Raw genomic sequence first — 18,246 nt, 5'->3', positions numbered from 1 at the left:
CGATATATATCGCCTTCGATATACATACATGCAAATCAGTCGCCTTTCGGCGAAATTCGTCGTTTTGAACTCAGAATAGGCCATTTATGTAAATCGTATAGATCTGATGAGTTTTTCCTGGAGGGGGAAATCGCCGCCGCCGCCATTGACGTCATATGCTGTTTTGTACTACTTGAATGCTGGCAGCTAGAGCCATTCCATACATCCACCATCAACACACAGATGTAATTGTGAATATTACTCCGCGGCGGACTAATATGCGGCCTGAGGTTCCGCCTGTGCGCTCGAAGTCATAGGAGTTGACGAGACCAGAAAAAAACTTCCGCCGCTTCTGCTGTTAATAAGTCACGGTACTTTTACTCCGTTACAATGATCTAAATGTCGCTTGCTACTTTGATTTATTTATTATAATTATTTCTTTTTATTTATTATTGCTTATTTATCAACGATTTCGTGCGCGAGACTACGACTTCGACTTCCGCATCGGCGCTGTTTGCGTCATCCAATTTAAGCGCTAGTGATGTTTAAGTCAAGTTCACCAATCAAACGACACAAGAAAGTCACATTACTTCACACAGCGTCTTCCATTGGGCTTCCCGGACAGAGATATTCACACAAGATAAACCTGACCCGCTGATCGTTGTGCCTAAGTGGCCACCATTTTGGGAAGGTCGTCATTACCATGAAGGCAATGACGCGCTACTCTTGTTTCCATTTAGACGACCAAAAACAACAGCTTATAAGTATTGTAGTATTTGTCTGCCACTGTCTGCCCAAACGTGGATATTTCAGCTCACTTATAACTTGAGAAAACACCGTGCAGTAAATTGCAGATGTTGTTTTGTAGTTTTGACTGTGCATACACACACATAGCAATGTCAGAATTTGTACATTCACATTTTATGTTGTAATTTTTTTTTTTTATTGATGTTCATGCTGTGGTAGAAAAAAAAATCTGAAGTTACTCACTATTTACTCAGAACTTGAGTAATAATTTCACTGTGTACTTTTTACTCTTACGCAAGTAATTGTTTTGGAGGACTACTATTTACTTTTACTTGAGTCACATTATTGTCAAGTAACAGTACTCTTACTTGAGGACAATGTTTGGCTACTCTACCGACCTCTGGAGCGGACATCCTCTATTGCTACTCTTACGTTTAAGCAACATTTTTGCTCATCAGATAAGCCAGTGTGGTGTTTGTTGTGCTAGTCTTGTATTTTAGCGTTGAGGTGCTTCAGGTCGGGCCCTGGTTGTGCTCCCAAGTGGAACCGCGAAGCACACGTAACATCGGCGACGAGTTGATCCGCTAGTACATTTTTTATTAATTAGGAAATGCGACTACAATTATCTAATTAGTTTACTGGTGTTAATGTTAAATGTATTCAGCGACGGAACGCTGTTAAGGAATATGTCACAACACAGACTCAACTAACTTCAAATTCAGAAATGGCTAATAAAAACAGAAAAATAATGTACTTAATGTTTTCCTGGAGAATGCATTTGGGATTAGCCTTTGAAGTTGGTATTAGTGAAAAATGAAGTGAAATAGACAATGATCAGAATCATCTTTATTTGCCAAGTATGTCCAAAACACAGAAGGAATTTGTCTCCGGTAGTTGGAGCCGCTCTAGTACAACAGACATTCAATTTACAGAACACTTTGGAGACAAAGACATTGACAAAAAACAATTGTGCAAAAAGATGCAGAGTCCTCTAGCACTTAGAGCAGTTCGAATGACTAATATTGCAATAGTCCGGTGCAATGACCATTGTGCAAAGGGCGCTGAGGCTTCAAGGAGTGTATGCGGTTTAAAGTGACGAGTAGTGCGATAATCTGGGACAATGTTGGTTGTGCAAATGTTACAGATACTCCTCAATCAGTGTGCAAATGGAGCAGATGCTACTCTGGCATGAGTGGCCAGTATATGCAAATAGTGCAGCATGGCGAGACAACTACAGTGAGTGCACGAGTAATACATAATTGGCCCCACAGAAATGTGGCAAAGAACCCAAGTAAAAAATTTGCCATTTTATTGTAATGGAATTATAGGTTAGGTGTTTAAGAAGTTGATCGCAAGAGGGAAGAAGCTGTTGGAATGTCTACTAGTTCTACTTTGCATTGATCGGTAGTGCCTACCTGAGGGAAGGAGCTGGAAGAGCTGGTGACCGGGGTGCGGAGGGTCCGAGAGGATTTTGCACACCCTTGTCTTAGTTCTGGCAGCGTGCAAGTCCTCAATGGTGGGAAGGGGGGTACCGACTATCCTTTCAGCAGTTTTGATTGTCCGTTGCAGTCGGAGTTTGTCCTTTTTTGTAGCAGCACCAAACCAGAATGTGATGGAAGAACACAGGACTGATTCGATGACCGCTGCGTAGAACTGTCTCAGCAGCTCCGGTGGCAGGCCGTGCTTTCTCAGAAGCCACAGGAAGTACATCCTCTGCTGGGCCTTTTTGAGGACGGAGTTGATGTTGGTCACCCACTTCAGGTCCTGAGAGATTGTAATTCCCAGGAACTTGAAGGTCTCGACGGTTGACACAAGGCAGCTGGACAACGTGAGGGGCAGCTGTGGCGAAGGATGCCTCCTGAAGTCCACGATCATCTCTACAGTCTTGAGCGTGTTCAGCTCCAGGTTGTGTCGGCCGCACCACAGCTCCAGCCGCTCCGCTTCCTGTCGATATGCAGACTTGTCACCGTCCTTGATGAGGCCGATGACAGTGGTGTCATCTGCAAACTTCAGGAGTTTGACAGTCTGGTTCGCTGAGGTGCAGTCGTTCGTGTAGAGAGAGAAGAGCAGCGGAGAGAGGACACAACCTTGGGTCGCCCCAGTGCTGATGCTGCGTGTGGATGAGGTGGCCTCCCCCAGCCTGACCTGCTGTGTCCTGCCCGTCAGAAAGCTGTAAATCCACTGGCAGATGGCAGGTGAGACGCTGAGCTGGAGAAGCTTGGCTGAAAGGAGTTCAGTGATGATGGTGTTGAACACTGAGCTGAAGTCCACGAACAGGATCCTCGCGTAGGTCCCTGCACTGTCGAGGTGTTCTAGGATGAAGTGCAGTCCCATGTTGACTGCATCATCCGCAGACCTGTTCGCTTGGTAGGCAAACTGCAGGGGGTCCAGCAGGGGACCTGTGACACTCTTGAGGTGGTCCAGCATGAGACGTTCAAAGGACTTCATGACCACAGATGTCAAAGCGACAGGCCTGTAGTCATTCAGACCAGAGATTGCAGGTTTCTTGGGGACTGGAATGATGGTGGAGCGTTTGAAACAGGATGGAACTTCGCACATTTCCAAAGATCTGTTGAAGATCTGAGTGAAGACTGGAGCGAGCTGGTCCGCGCAGACTTTGAGGCAGGATGGGGACACATGGTCCGGGCCTGCCGCTTTGTTAATCTTCTGTTGTTTGAAGATGCGTCTCACATCCTGTTCATGGATGGTTAACGCAGAAGTCAGAGGTGTGGTTGTGGTCGCGGGTGATTGTAGTAAATTATTTTCCAGAATGAGAGCGCTTAAAGAGGTGGATGCTATTCATGTGACACAGGTTGAAGCAGGCATCAGGTGCAGGTGGAGATGGGCCTGGCTCAATTTGGAGGCCAGAAAAAAAAAAAAAAAAAAGCAAAGAAATTCGGGAAATTTAATTTGAATCTTAAATTTGTACATCAACATGTACTTGAGTGGTGTAAATAAGTTTTTCTTCGTGATTTAAAAAAAAAATAAAAAATTATCATTATTTTTTTAGCCTTATTGTACTCTTTAGAGGCTTCCAGATTGCTTAATTTATGTTGAAATCCCCAAAATTCTCTGCGTTTTTTTATTATTTTTTTTTTTTTGGTCACCTTTTTCATGCGTTTGGTGTTTGGATATCTGGGTATAATTGTGAAGGTTGCTTTAACGATGTGCAATTTTACATTATCGAGTATTCATACTGTCTCTAAAAGAAAACAACTGAAGGAGTGCATGGATGGCATATGAGGAGAAAAATCAGGGAGTGCATGAAAGTCCTCATTCACTGACTCAGCGGACATGATTCAGTCACATGACTCAGTGGCAAACAAAATAAACTCTCTCTCGCTCTCAAACTTGCGGGCCGAGCAACCTTTTCAGGAGTGTAGCAGCTGTGTGAATTGGAATAATGGACCACAATGGAACTCATTTCTATTTTTTTGCTGGCCAACAGGAAAATTACACAGGCCACCGATATACTGTACGCGCTGGTTTCCCAAACATGGCCAGTTTAAAAGCGAAACGAAGAGAATGAACAGCGCTCTTACGATTGTATATTCACTGGAGGATTTATTCATTTTGGATAACTTATACAAAGAAAACTGCACTCACAAAGTCATCCTGACTGCTGGTGAAACTAATGGGTTCTCGCGAGTCTAGCCCAAATTTTGCTGCAGCTGTTTGTAAGTAAATACTCTAGTTGACTATCCCGTCATCGATCACCCACTGTTTTACTAATTTAAACCTTGTACTGTACTACCAACACCAGCTGCTAAACTTGTCACCAGGAATAAAAATAATAAAAAATTATCTGGTCGTGGCATCACATATCGCTTCAAAATTACATTTGTGTGCCCGCATGTGGAAAGCTTGATCTTTTTTTCATTTCACTCTTCATAAGAAACACCTAGTAATGTGGAACGATTTTAAAGCTTTGTTATAAAGGTACTAAATCTAATTTCCCTCATGGGATGAATAAAGTATCCATCCAGCCATCCAAACACAACTATCCATCCAGCCATCCAAACACAACTTCCGCTCGAGAAAATCTGCACAACACACTCATCAAACCCTTGCCGAGTCATCTAGCAAACACGTATACTATATGACAATAACAATTAAACGTTGGCAAGAAATAAAGAACGCCATCAACTAAGTTTTTTTCTGCAGTGTTCGAGACAAATTTGTCTGCCAGTGTGTGCGGTAGTGACAAACTTGTTTATTTGGTTTAAAATATTTAATTAGGGTTACATTTTGATGTCATCTTAATTTTTGGACATTTGTTGACAATCTTTTTTTTTTTTTTTTTTTTTTTTCAACAAAAGCTTAACTAAAATACTATTGCGCAAACCTGATTTGGCATATTTCCCTGTATACAGCCTGGACATAACGTAAAATAATTAATTTTTGAATAATGCCAAACAATATTCTTGTGCATTTTTTTTGTAGAAGATATACAGTATGAAGCACTTAAAAAAAATAAATAAACAAAACCGTTGTTCTGAAATACTGTGTCTATCAACAAATGTCCTGGGAAGCAATTAGAGATTTACACAGTTACTTATAAGATATCGTCAAATGATTGTTATCGTAAAATAAAAATAAAAAATCGAATGCCCATATCGCCCACCCCTAGCATCTGAGCTGTTCTTTTTCCATGGTTTGTCTAAGTTTCTTAACATGGCTGCAGAATTTGAAGTCAATCTTGTGCAGTCGTGGCATTTGCCTATTTACATTGAAAGAAAAACTAAACATTATAGACTGTTAATAGTTATGGCTGGAGGACGTACCAAAAGTCAGTACTTCAAACTATAGAACATTCTTTACCAGTGGTTGGAAGGCAAAAATACATATGAAGAAATATTTTGAATCTGTTATATCTGCAGTTTTGCAATTTAAGTTATTTACATGAGCACCAATTACCTATTGTCTTACTGGATGTTCTCTTAAAATTTAAATGCATCTAGCTTGGCCTGGTATATTTTCAAAATATTCAGCAAAATGGCAAAACTTATTTGTTGCCTCAAAGCGTTTGTATAGTATATCTAATTTAATATTAATAAAAAGTGCTATTATTTCTGAGATTTGTATTTTTGCTGGAGGCATTTTATGGCTATAGATATTAAGTTGGCTTTTAAAAGTGTAGCATAGCAACCTAAACTTCAGATTTCTTTTTGTCAACGATTCTCCGCAATCATGACTGAGGCACTTACGTTGTAACCCTTTTCCCTTTTATTGGCTATAATTGAAATCCCCATGGGCTGAGGTACAGCACACATGAATACAAATTATTCAAGCTCAGTCCGCCCACATCATTGATTGCAATGATAAAGGGCTTTGCTCTGTTGTTCTGCTTTGGAAAGCGATGAAAGGTAGGCAGATATACAGTGTGGGAGGAAAGAGACAGATCAAAGTAGCTGCAACATAAAAAATAAATAGAAATTGTGTGAGGAAGAAAGATTGAAGCAGTTGGTATGGCTGAAATGGTGTGATATACAGTACAGTAAGAGACTGATGCGCGTGCAAGTGTGTTTGTTTGCAAGACAAAGATTGTACGTGACAGACCTAGATTTTAATGTAGGGATGACAACAAAAATGTTGCACAAAGTTACTCTTCAATAATGACTGCATTATGAATTATGAAGGTAACAAGGACTCGGAAGTTGGAACTGTGCAAGAGCAGTTTACCACTGCTGGTGGCTGCATAACCTGGCCTTGTTGACCTGTCTAAAGACTTCTGTCTGCACAGCAGGCATCATAGTCAATGTGAAACACCCGGAGCAAACAGCTAATTACTTTTCTTTGCCCTGCCCAACCACCAGCTCAGCCCTCTCAGTGCCCATTCATCTGAATTACCCCCACTCAACCATCTGCCTCCTTAATAACACTGCTGCAAGTTTCCCTACCATCCCATGTCCCTGCTGTCTTACTCAATACTCTCATGGCCTGACAGTGGCCCTCCCCAAACATAATTACCTGGTATTGGTATGAAGTCTACACTTCTGCTTCAGCCCATCGCTCACAATTCTTTTCCCACCTACCTCACAAGAAAATCTAGGTGTTTGATCCGCACACTTAAGCGTGAGTGAGTCAAACCCAGACATTGCTGTTTTAGAGATAATGTTTGAGTGGTATTTCACTGAAACAGCTGATTTAACTTTCACATCTCCTAAATAACAACGTTTTACAGAGTTCTAAGTATCGTTTTAATAATTTATCTCAGAGGTGTTGCTTCATTCCACTGAAGCAGCAAAGATAATACAGAAGCATCTGTGCTTTCATTTACTGTAATTAATGTTGAAGGAAGGCTGCTTGAATGTGAACATTCATTCTGCTGTTACTTTGGGTGGCACAGCAAAATGAAAAAAAAAATTAGCAGAATTTGTTGAACTGAATGTGAAATGATCAAACTGAATGTGAAAATATATAATTTGAATTTTCCATCCATCCATCCATTTTCTACCGCTTATCCGGTCGTGGGGGCAGTAGCTTTAGCAGGGACGCCCAGAATTCCCTCTCCCCAGCCACTTCATCCAGCTCTTCCGGGGGGATCCCGAGGCGTTCCCAGGCCAGCCGAAGGACGTAGTCTCTCCAGCGTGTCCTGGCTCGTCCCCGGGGTCTCCTCCCGGTGGGACGTGTCCGGAACATCTCACCAGGGAGGCGTCCGGGAGGTGTCCGAATCAGATGCCCCAGCCACCTCATCTGGCTCCTCTCGATGCGGACTCTACTCTGAGATCCTCCCGGATGACCGAGCTTCTCACCCTATCTCTAAGGGAGAGCCCGGACACCCTGCGGAGGAAATTCATTTCGGCCGCTTGTATCCGGGATCTTGTTCTTTCGGTTACGACCCACAGCTTGTGACCATAGGTGAGGGTAGGAACGTAGATCGACCGGTAAATTGAGAGCTTCGCCTTTCGGCTTAGCTCCTTCTTTACCACAACGGACCGATACAAAGTCCACATCAATGCACACGCTGAACCGATCCTCCTGTCAATCTCCCGTTCCATTCTTCCCTCACTCGTGAACAAGACCCCAAGATACTTGAACTCCTCCGCTTGGGGCAGGATCTCATCCCCGACCTGGCGAGGGCACGCCACCCTTTTCTGACTGAGGACCATGGTCTCAAATTTGGAGGTGCTGATTCTCATCACAGCTGCTTCACACTCTGCTGCGAACTGCTCCAGTGAGAGTTGGGGGTCACGGCTTGATGAAGCCAACAGAACCACATCATCTGCAAAAAGCAGCGATGCAATACTGAGGCCACCAAACCGGACCCCTTCTACGCCTCGGCTGCGCCTAGAAATTCTGTCCATAACAGTTATGAACAGAATCGGTGACAAAGGGCAGCCTTGGCGGAGTCCAACCCTCACCGGGAACGAGTCCGACTTACTGCCGGATATGCGGACCAAACTCTGACTCCGGTCGTACAGGGACCGAACAGCCCGTGCACCCTCAAGGACCCTGCCGAGGGTGTAGAGCTGGTCCACTGTTCCACGGCCAGGATGAAAACCACATTTCTCCTCCTGAATCTGAGATTCGACTTCCCGACGGACCCTCCTCTCCAGCACCCCTTACCAGGGAGGCTGAGGTGTCTGATCCCCCTGTAGTTGGAACACACCCTCCGGTCCCCCTTCTTAAGAAGGGGGTCCACCACCCCAGTCTGCCAATCCAGAGGCACTATCCCCGATGTCCACGCGATGTTGCAGAGGCGTGTCAACCAGGACCGCCCCACAACATCCAGAGCCTTTAGGAACTCCGGGCGAATCTCATCCACCCACCAATTTGAATTTTCATTGCGGACAAAATAATCTTTCATTCACTTTCAAGTTTATTGGACTTCATTTCCAAACTAATCAATTCAATTTCCAATAATGCTGTTCAGATTCAGTTTCCAAATGCAAAGTTTTAAATTAAACGACAAATTCAAATTGTTTTTCAAATTAAATTTTTTAATGCAATTATTCAAGTTTAGCAATTCAAATTAAATTATAAATGATTCAAATTCAGTTCCTCCTGGCACATGTTGCAGCCTATTGTCCTGCACAATATTGCCACAATATGGAATGTTCCTCTCTGTGATGAGGTCAATGATGTACCTGAGCCATTTGAAAATGAAGACGTACATCTGACTTTCTCTCAGAATGAGAGTGACTGGACATAGAGTAAGCATAGAGTAAGGGATGCCATTGTCAGAAACAAATATTTAACAATGATTTGTGGATGTGTCTGTATATATTAAGTTTCTTAGAGTTTATTGAAGGCGTTATTGTTTAATTTTTACAACTTTTGAGAGATTATTTTATTTCTACTTTTTAGCGGTCAGTAGTGTGAAGTAGTCCATAATTTCAACTATAATGGTTGTAATATCAGTTTGGACAAAAATAAAGAAATTGATATGTACTCCTTGATAAATGTTACTTATTTGACCAGTAAAATTTTATTTTAGTCGCATTTTGTTCCTGAAATCCACCCTGAATCCACCAAACTACTGGGATCAGAATAATCCTTTTTTCCTCCAAGTTAGCCCAACCCTACTAAAAAACACTAATTTGATCCAGATTAAAAACCAAGATTGGATTTAGTGAGCTAATCTAATTTCAGAATCTATTTTAGGTTTTGAGCAACCCATTTTTAAGAATTGATCCAATCCATTATAAAAAATCTGATCATATTACCTTTGATCCACTGGGCCCTGGTGTATACTGTATGTGAGTTGCCAACTTTATTTTTTTTTTGCAATTGTCCAGTTCAGTGGTCTGCTGTGTGGTGGGCCTAAGTTGTAAAACTACTGTCTGCAGTCTTCTTTAGCACACATTCACAGCACACCCTTCACCCTTAGTCTTGAACGTAGGAAGGTAAGTAGGCTTTGTGATAGCGGGCTTTGGTTAGGATAAGGCTTTAAGGTGCTGGGGCTCCTTGGCTTTCTAAATTGGATTGGGCTCTACAGAATGATGGATCGATAGTGCTGAGCCACACGGGTGTAGGAGACACTGGATCTATAAAGCAGTCATAGCTTTTGAACTGTGTCCCTCTGAAAACGTCCCTCCAGGCACTGTCAGATCATTTCATTAATTTTTTGCAAGCCAAATCTTAAGGATGTTGAGAGGCTGGGTTGTGCAGGGCTATATCAATATGGCTATTTTTAATTGGTCTGAAGAAATATCCATCCATCCATCCATTTTCTGAGCCGCTTATCCTCACTAGGGTGGTGGGAGTGCTGGAGCCTATCCCAGCTATCATCGGACAGGAGGCGGGGTACACCCTGAACTGGTTGCCAGCCAATCAATACAAACAACCATTCACACTCACATTTACACCTACGGGGAATTTAGAGTTGTCAATTAACCTACCACGCATGTCTGTGGGATGTGGGAGGAAACCGGAGTGCCCGGAGAAAACCGATGCAGGCACGGGGAGAACATGCAAACTCCACACAGGCGAGGCCGGGGATTGAACCCCGGACCTCAGAACTGTGACACAGACGCTCTAACCAGTCGTCCGCCAGTCTAAAGAAATAGACTGTGCAAAGGAGGGATTAATGTGTGTATGGTATAAAATGTGAAAGCCACTGACAAAGTTATACATGGCTTTGCCTACAGGAACATTTCATAAATCTCAACACAGCCATTACAGTTGTCCCATATGATTTTGATGAGTAAGTTTTGAATCAATGGAAAGGTCATTTTACAAATTCATGTTTTTTGAGATAAAACATGGAGCTGTTGGTGGTCTTATTTTGTATGCCTTTGCAGTGTCAAGTTAAAGGTTTTTATCATAACGTACTGCAACTATTGCATGTTATTCCTAAGGAAGCACAATAAAGAGATTTTTTGCCACCGATAACTGAGAGCTTGCTGCTTCTCCAAGCCAACAACCGATATAATGTTTTTAAATATCAGGAGTCTTCAACGATTTCCAGGTAAAGAACCCCCAAACTGATGGAAAGCTGGAGCAGCAATTCCCCACTTATGTATATTGTATATAATTGTTTTATATAAAACCTGGATGTATAAAAGAGTGCATTTTTATTAATATATAACATAATTAAAATAATATGATACTAATTTGATATAATTTATTATCATACAGCGGCTGAAATACTTATTTAACAATTTTTCTCACTAAATATACTTCCAAATGTGCAATTGACCCAAAAATTTCACCAGATGTTGGGAACAACCCAAGTAATCCATACATACAAAGAAAGTAGAACAAATAAGATCAGAAATGAAGTTGTGTGTAAAAATGTGAAATGAGACAGGGAAAAGGTATTGAACACATGAAGAAAGGGAGGTGCAAAAAGGCATGAAAAGCCAAAACAACAGCTAAAATCTATCAATAATCAAACCGCAATCCAGCCCCTTGTCAGTGTAAATGAATATCAGCTAGTTCAGTCCCATTTAATGGCATACAAAAAGGTCTCATTGCCAAGGTACGAGTCAAGACACATCTCATGATGGGTAAGAGCAGAGAGCTGTCTCAAGACCACTAATTGTTAGTAATTGTAACATAACGATGGCATTGGTTACAGGTAAATATATAAGCTTCTGAACGTTCCAGTGAGCACAGTTGAAGCCATAATATGAAAGTGGAAAGCCTTCTCACAAGATTTCTGACAGAGAAGTGCAAAAAATAATCAGAAGGGTTGTCCAAGAGCCAAGGACCACCTATGAAGAGCTTCAAAAAGACATGGAATTAGCAGGTACTGTTTTCACAAGGAAAACAGTGAGTAATGTTCTCCGCCGCCATGGCCTGTATGCACGCTCACCACGCAAGACCCCATTGCTGGGAAAAAAAAAAAAAAAAAAGGCATGTCAAAGCTTGTTTAAAGTTTGCTGAACAACATTTGGACAAGCCAGTTAAATACTGGGCGATTATAGTTTGGTCGAATGAGAGCAAAATTTAAATCTTTGGATGCCATAATGCACACCACGTTTGGAGGACAAATGGCACTGCACATCACCCAAAACACCAAACCAAGTTCAGAGGTTGGAACATGATGGTATGGGGCTGCTTTTCAGCAAATGGTCGTGGTAAATGTCACATTATTGAAGGAAGGCCCAATGGGCAAATGTACCGGAACGTCATTGACAAAAATCTGCTGCCATCTACAAGGATGATGATAAATGAAATGAGGGTTGATATTTCAGCAGGATATTGATCCAAAACATACTGCCCAGGAAACTCTCAATTGGTTTCAAAGAAAAAAAATAAAGCTTCTGGAATGGCCCAGCCAATCACCTGACTTGAATCCAATCAAAAATCTATGGAAAGAACTGAAAGTCAAGGTCCATAAAAGAAGCCCACGGAAAGTTCAAGATTTGAAGACTGCTTGTGTGGAGGAATGGACCAAAATCACATCAGAGTAATGTATGCGACTAGTTTCTCCATACAGGAGGTGTCTTGAAGCTGTCATTGCAAAAAAGGCTTTTGTACAAAGTATTAAATAAAGACCAGTTGGCCTGTTCAATACTTTTCCCTGTGTAATTTCACATTATTGCACACAACTTAATTTCTGATCTTATTTGTTCTACTTTCTTTGTATGTATGGATTACTTGGGTTGTTCCCAAAATCTGGTTGATGTGGCTGGGGAGAGGGAAGACTGGGCTTCCCTATTAAAGCTACTGCCCCCGCGACCTGACCTCGGATAAGCGGAAGAAAATGGATGGATGGGTAGATAGTGTGTATTTCATAGTGCAAACTGTTGGGTAAAACTGTCAGAGTGAGACATTTCTTTAAGGATTGTTTGGTTTGCAGCAATGTAAGAGCATCTTCTGACTCGTAGAGGATTTTTGATGTATTCTTCTAGCTACTCGACTCGTCACAGTAAATTTTAACTCTGAAAACGACGGCTCATAACACGTTGAATTGTGCTCTAAATGTTTCACCCTTTTTACTATATCTATTTGTGTCAACACAAGTGACTCACATAAAAGCAAGAAAAGAACGCATTGTGTACAAAGCTGTCTTTATTAGTTCACTGACTGTCTAGCTTCAAGCAGTTACGTGTCGTGAGGACAACACAACTATACTCTTTGTCTTCTCAAATTTTAATAATACACAGGCCCAAATAATCTTTTTTTTTTAACTATATAAGAAAAGGTGATCATTCATATTAATGTTTAATTTAAAACATTTGAATTTGTGGGTGAGCAAACAGTGCCGGGGACGGGTGGTGTTGCTCCTGAGACAAGCAGACGCGCGTCATTCGTGGATATGGACTCTTGCTGGCCCTGTTGAACGCGGTAGAGCCATTGTGTGTTTTGATCTTAATTCCATTTGTAGATGATCTAATTTATTATCCAGTGAGTGAACATTGCAAAAGAATATGTGGTGGAGCGGTGTTCTGCAGGAGTTGGAGTTTCCCTAAGCTGTTAGCTCACAGTGACAACCGTGCTTCTGCATGCAGCCAAATCAGGCGAAAAACCTTTGTGCAAATATCCATGACTGCCCCAAGCCAATGCAAACAGAAAGCCGCTGGCGACTAGCGTGCCGCTGAATGATTCGGCTCTTATCAGCCCATTTTTTTTTCGGTATCGTGTGTGATGTCTTTTTTTTCACCCTCAATGCACCATAAATATATTATTATTTTTAATTTATTTGTATTTATATGTTCATATGTATATATACTGTATATATGATATATATATTTATATATACACACACACACACACACACAGTAGGCAAGGAAAGTATTCAGACCCCCTTAATTTGTTATAGTGCAGCCATTTGCTAAAATAATTTAAGTTAATTTTTTTCCCTCATTAATGTACACACAGCACCCCATATTGACAGAAAAAATTTAATTGTTGCAGATTTATTGAAAAAGAAAAACTGAAATATCACACAACCATAAGTATTCAGAGCCTTTGCTGGGTATTTAGTAGAAGCACCCTTTTGAGCTAATACAGCCATGAGTCTTTTTGAGAATGATGCAAGTTTTTCACACCTGGATTTGGGGATCCTCTGCCATTCTTTCTTGCAGATCCTCTCCAGTTCTGTCAGGTTGGATGGTGAATGTTGGTGGACAGCCATTTTCAGGTCTCTCCAGAGATGCTCAATTGGGTTTAAGTCAGGGCTCTGCTTGGGCCATTCAAGTCACGGAGTTGTTCTGAAGCTACTCCTTCGTTATTTTAGCTGTGTGCTTTGGGTCATTGTCTTGTTGGAAGATGAACCTTCAGCCCAGTCTGAGGTCCTGAGTACTCTGGAGAAAGTTTTCGTCCAGGATATCCCTGTATTTGGCCACATTCATCTTTCCTTCGGTTACAACCAGTCGTTCTGTCCCTGTAGCTGGAAAACACCCCCACAGCATGATGCTGCCACCACCGTGCTTCACTGTTGGCACTGTATTGGACAGGTGCTAAGCAGTGCCTGGTTTTCTCCACACATACCGCTTACAATTAAAGGTGAGATGACAAAGATGTATGGGGTCAGTTAAAATTCCTATTTGCATTATTTATATGTCATGTAATACATGCACATAACTTCCAGCAAGTTTTCAACCACAGTTTAGCTAAAAAAATATTTTTTATAAAGCATATTGAGCCCTCCCCGAAGCTCAAGACACCAGGGTGTGGTTACTCTATCTACCGCAAGCGCTACCGGAAGTGACGTTGCAGTGGAAAAACACAGTGCGCTACACACTATACGCAGTGGCAAGCAATGTGTTGGAATATGAGGAGGAGGATTTTGACATACAGGCACACACAACTGAACTTGGCATCGTCAAACCGTACGTTTGAGCCGATCAGGAGGTTGGAAGAGTAACGACGACGAGCAGCCAAGTTGCAGCTGTACAACAGAAAAAGAGAATGGCCACTGGCTCGATGTGATTGTATGTCAAAAGCATGTCTTTTTATACAGTCATGGGTCTTTTTATACAGTCATGGGTTGAAATAATGGGGGCACCAGGGGTGCCAATATGTTTGGCACAACTATAGGCATTATATATTCATATATGTTTCAGTGACATGGCACAAGCTTTTACAACCCCAATTCCAATGAAGTTGGGACGTTATGTTAAACATAAATAAAAACAGAATACAATGATTTGCAAATCATGTTCGACCTATATTTAATTGAATAAACTACAAAGACAAGATATTTAACATTCAAACTGTAAACTTTGTTTTTAGCAAATAATCATTAACTTAGAATCTTATGGCTGCAACATGTTACAAAAAAGCTGGGACAGGGTCATGTTTACCACTGTGATACATCACCTTTTCTTTTAACAACATTCAATAAACGTTTGGGAACTGAGGACACTAATTGTTGACGCTTTGTAGGTGGAATTTTTTCCCATTCTTGCTTGATGTACAGCTTCAGCTGTTCAACAGTCCGGGGTCTCCTGTGTTGTATTTTACGCTTCATAAGGCGCCACACATTTTGAATGGGAGACAGGTCTGGACTGCAGGCAGGCCAGTCTATTACCCGCTCTCTTTTACGACAAAGCCATGCTGTTGTAACACGTCCATGAAAAATATGTAGCATATGTTTCTCCAAGGCGGCACGGTGGCCGACTGGTTAGAGCGTCAGCCTCACAGTTCTGAGGACCCGGGTTCAATCCCCGGCCCCGCCTGTGTGGAGTTTGCATGTTCTCCCCGTGCCTGCGTGGGTTTTCTCCGGGCACTCCGGTTTCCTCCCACATCCCAAAAACATGCATTAATTGGAGACTCTAAATTGCCCATAGGCATGACTATGAGTGCGAATGGTTGTTTGTTTCTATGTGCCCTGCGATTGGCTGGCAACCAGTTCAGGGTGTACCCTGCCTCCTGCCTGATGACAGCTGGAATAGGCTCCAGCATGCCCGTGACCCTCGTGAGGAGAAGCGGCTCAGAAAATGGATGGATGGATGTTTCTCCAAAACCTGTATGTACCTTTCAGCATTAATGGTGCCTTCACAGATGTGTAAGTTACCCATGCCATTGTCACTAACACGGCCCCATACCATCACAGATGCTGGCTTTTGAACTTTGCGTCCATAACAGTCCGGATGGTTCTTTTCCCCTTTGGCCCGGAGGACACGACGTCCACAATTTCCCAAAACAATTTGAAATGTGGACTCGTCGGACCACAGAACACTTTTCCACTTTGCATCAGTTCATCTTAGATGAGCTCGGCCCAGAGAAGCCGGCGGCGTTTCTCAGTGTTGTTGATAAATGGCTTTTGCTTTGCATAGTAGAGTTTCAAGTTGCACTTACGGATGTAGCGTCAAACTGTATTTACTGACATTGGTTTTCTGAAGTGTTCCTGAGCTCATGCGGTGATATCCTTTACACATTGATGTAGGTTTTTGATGCAGTGCCGTCTGAGGGATCGAAGGTCACGGGCATTCAATGTTGGTTTTCGGCCTTGCCGCTTACATGCAGAGATTTCTCCAAATTCTCTGAACCTTTTGATGATATTGTGGACCGTAGATGTTGAAATACCCAAATTCCTTGCAATTAATTGTACATTGAGGAACATTGTCCTTAAATTGTTTGACTATTTTCTCACGTACTTGTTCACAAAGAGGTGAACCTCGCCCCATCTTTGCTTGTGAATGACTGAGCCATTCAGGGAAGCTTATTTTATACCCAATCATGGCACCCACCTCTTCCCAATTAGCCTGTTCAGCTGTGGAATGTTCCAAACAGGTTTTTGATGAGGATTCCTCAACTTTCTCAGTCTTTTTTGCCACCTGTCTCAGCTTTTTTGGAACGTGTTGCAGCCATAAAATTCTAAGTTAATGATTATTTGCTCAAAACAATAGTTTATCAGTTTGAACATGAAATATCTTGTCTTTTTTGTGTATTCAATTAAATATAGGTTAAACATAATTTGCAAATCATTTGATTCTGGTTTTATTTAACACAATGTCCCGACTTCATTGGAATTGGGTTTGTATTTTATCATTTGATCCACTTTTATACACACGTCTTGCTGATGAAAAGCGTCACTCTTGTCACTCCAATTTATCTCGATACTCGACTGACACTGACAGCAGTGCAACAGAGAGTGAGAAGAGCATTATACAGTATTACATTTTTAAATGGCATGAAGTCAGTATTCCACTGTGATGGAAGGTTTTCCTTTTTACAATTCAATAGTAAAAAAAAAAAAGATTGGTTATTCATATCAATTCATCATAACATTTAGGTCAGACCTACAGGTTTTTTTTTTTTCTTTTTTTGGCTACATCCAATGTTGTGTTGGTCATCCTATAGAATACATTTTAATTTCTTGTGTTTAGTAAATAATGCTGGAGATAACAAATCTCCCCCCCGAAAAATCGCACGCTAAATCGCAATCACAAATTTTAAAAAATAATAATATTTAGTGAGTATTTTCCCAAATCTCTAAGCCCTAGTCCTGATTGATGACTAGGTAGTTTTCATTGGGCCCATATCGTTAAAGACTTATCAGCTGCCCAGTGACTCTAAGTTTGGCTGAATAACCACATAAACACACGTGATGTTGTGGCACACATGTGGCTAGGATATTTTATACTGTTTATCCACATTCGCGAAGTGCCAATCCTGATTAAGGTTTCAAAGTAGGAATTTAAAACAGGGTTAGGTTTTCAAATTAGAATTTCAAAACAAGGTTAGGGTTTTGAAACAGCGTTAGGTTAGGAGGCAAAAGAACTCTGGTACCCAGCATGCACTGTGCACATCATTCCACCAATCACAATCGTACTGTGAATAGTTTGACATAAACATTCTCCAAATACGAGGCTAAATTTTCTTTCTTCAAGTTGTTTATTGGTCACTCGCAGCTGTAGAACTGTCACAACAAATAATTAAACAATGAATTTCAGTTAAATAAGTGCCAGCACATGGTGATAAGAAAAGCTAGCCATGCTAGAAAGATGAGCACCAATGTTACGGTAAATTATAAACCTTAAAACAACATACACTGAGCAGCCCAGAAGTGTGGTGTCCTCCCCGGGTGCTCCGGAGAGCATATTATCTACTGTCCATTGTTCAAGGAGAGTTTGAGGTTATGTTCACATACTTTTAATTTGGCTAGCAAGCAAGCAACATAACGTTATATAGCTGGCTAGTGCTAGCACTAACGTTTTTACGTAAACATGCTGGCATTCTGTCAATTCAGGCTCTAAAGTTTCGATAAACCTTGGTTTGTGCTTGTGAAACGGCAAGCATGAAGGGAATGTGTCGGACCTATAACGGGATTAAAATCTTGTAGTCTGATTCCAGGCACAAGGTGCACACAGAAAGGTGTGTTGTTTAAACTAATGCACTCAAATATAGAAATACTAATGCATATTATGTTAGAATGTATAAAATTACAGATTTAAAAACATGAATAGTGTTAGGAATGTTCTATGACTACATAGTACAGTATAACTGGGCATGACATTTTTTTTTAACCATCTCTGGCTAGACATCTGTTCAACACTACCGTGTATTTAAGTTGAGTTAGACTTCACACAAATAACTCTGTATACTTCTGTGCTCTGTTGAACATGCAGTAGTTTTATTTCCTAAATTATTACAAACTGTCCAAGACATACATCGAGG

The 18,246-nt window shown here is 41.4% G+C and overlaps 1 protein-coding gene across 11 annotated transcripts in view; it reads left to right on the top strand.

The window, feature by feature from the left end:
- LOC133399091 (protein diaphanous homolog 3-like) overlaps positions 1–18,246 on the top strand; it is a 216,809-nt gene that overhangs the window by 129,478 nt on the left and 69,085 nt on the right. The gene's annotated exons all lie outside the window — the stretch shown is intronic.

This window comes from Phycodurus eques, chromosome 2 (genome assembly GCF_024500275.1).
Source record: "Phycodurus eques isolate BA_2022a chromosome 2, UOR_Pequ_1.1, whole genome shotgun sequence".
Classification (NCBI taxonomy): domain Eukaryota; kingdom Metazoa; phylum Chordata; class Actinopteri; order Syngnathiformes; family Syngnathidae; genus Phycodurus; species Phycodurus eques.
The sequence above is the reverse complement of the archived record's forward strand: the minus strand, read 5'-3'. Positions and strand labels throughout refer to the sequence as shown.